The sequence below is a fragment of the Gavialis gangeticus genome, unplaced genomic scaffold, assembly GCF_001723915.1.
Source record: "Gavialis gangeticus isolate Ggan-Ray unplaced genomic scaffold, GavGan_comp1, whole genome shotgun sequence".
NCBI lineage: Eukaryota > Metazoa > Chordata > Crocodylia > Gavialidae > Gavialis > Gavialis gangeticus.
The window spans coordinates 107623562-107625852 of NW_017729031.1; positions in this window are offsets into that span (position 1 = coordinate 107623562).

Below are 2291 nucleotides of genomic sequence, written 5' to 3' on the forward strand. Positions count from 1 at the left end.
CCCCAGCTCCCAACACCAGAATTGCCCCTGGCTTCCATCCAAACACAGAACAGAATTATTTATTGAACATATCTGCCTTTTCTGCATCATAATTATAATTAAACCACCCTTATTAATGTCAGCTGCACACAAGGACTAGGATTTTGTTTGTTTCCAGTAAGTATAATGAATATTTCCTTACTGCCCTTAATCTGACCATAGAGTTTTCACTGATACTTTTAGTTTCCCTAATCACCAGTTTACATTCCTAGTAATTACTGACTTGTCCTTCCTTCCTTCTTTCCTTCCTTTCTTCCTGAGCCCTGGGCTCTCACCAGGCTGCTTTTTGCCTTTTTTCTTTGTGTGGGAAGTTGAAGGTTTTGTCATGTGTATGATTGGATAGAGCAGGGCAGGAATTGTTTGTTTATAGAGGGCTTTGGTCTATAGGACCGTGTGGCCGGTGTCCCGACTGCATAACGGCATATTAGGCACAATGTGTAATACCATGAAGGTGTCTGCCACGGTGTGATGTTATGAATGTAATGACATGGTGTTCTTGGTTTGATGGTAATTTGTTTGTCTTTGCTTTGTATATTGGACCTGGACCCCGGAGGGGCCAACGTTTTGTACCCCGAACCCCTGAATAAAGTAGTTAAAAAGTCAAAGTCCTTCCTTCCTTTTCCATTCGTTATATATTTATTTAAAAAGTAAAATAATCAATCATAAGTAAGACTGAATGGAAGGAAATAAATGGGAGTTGTTTAAAAAGGCTGCCTCCATATATGTCTTCTTTGGCTAAAGAAGAAAAATCCGTCTTGGTTAAGATGGGAAATGAAAGTATAAATAAAAATCTTCAGACTCACAAGATTCCTCTGAGGTAGGTACGGGATGAGCTCCCCACTACTAAAATGTAGTCACTTCTAGTTCTAGGGCTATCTGAGGCAGCAGTCTAACCATTCACAGCTATGTTGCCCAGCAGTTAAGCACTGAAAGGTAAGAGGATGTGAGAGCTGACAGAAATTAAAAGGGCAACAGTGAGGAGGACAGTGCAGTTCCCTCCCTGGCTATACTAGGAAACGTGTGCATCTCTGAGCAGACCTGAGCTCTGCAGTCTGTGAGCAGTCATTGGCTCAGACCTTGGCTGCACGTTACAGTTGAAAGACACCCCATCCGCAAGCTTGAGAGATGTCACAGGCCCCATATGGGGAGTCAGGTATGCAGATATTGGAAGGCAAGGTGGCCCCTACCTGGACAGCTAAGATCATCCGTGGCTCTGTTTGAGATCTGGGTCCCCTTGCACTGGGCACTGGCACATATGTGCATGCGCACACACACACACACACACACACACACAGCCCCTTCCCCACAATGCTAACAGTCAAGTGCGGAGCACAGCCATGTTACCAGCTTTCCAAATTTCTCATGATGTCTGATATTTTACTTGAAGCACCAGTTCTTAGATTCAGGGGAGCAGGTGAAAATCTCAGCTGTTGGTACCAGCGTGTACACATCTAGGCCACCTGGTTATGAAGAAGGCTTCAAAATGAGACCCAAGTGCACATTAGTGCAGAAGGCCACAGAAAAGGAGCCAGTGCTGATCCTTGTCATACAAACATCTTCATCAGTGACTTGGATGAGGGGGTGGAAAGCACTCTGTCCAAGTTTGCTGATGACACTAAGATGTGGGGCAAGGTGGACACACTTGAAGGGAGAGAGAGGCTGCAGCTAGATTTAGACAGACTACAAAAGTGGGCAGACGAGAATAGGATGGGGTTCAACATAGACAAATGCAGGGTGCTGCACCTTGGGAGAAGGAATCCACAGCATACATACAGGCTGGGGAGTTCCCCTCTTGAAAGCACAGAGGTGGAAAGGGACCTTGGAGTCATTACTGACTTCAAGATAAACATGAGCCGCGAATGCCAGACTGTGGCCAGCAAGGCCAGCCGTACCTTGTCATGCATCCAAAGGTGCATCTCAAGCCGGTCCAGGGAGGTGATACTCCCCCTCTATACGACACTGGTCAGGCCGCAGTTGGAGTACTGCATCCAGTTCTGGGCACCGCACTTTAAAAAGGATGTGGCCAGCCTGGAGAGGGTTCAGAGGAGGGCCACCTGCTTGGTTGGAGGACAACAGGGCAGGCCCTGTGAGGAGAGGCTGAGGGACCTGAACCTGTTCAGCCTCAGCAAGCAGAGGCTGAGCAGGGATTTGGTGGCTGCTACAAATTCATTAGGGGAGATCAGCAGCAAGTAGGAAGGACCCTATTCCCCCCAGCAGCACCTGGGGTGACGAGGAACAATGGCCAGAAGCTG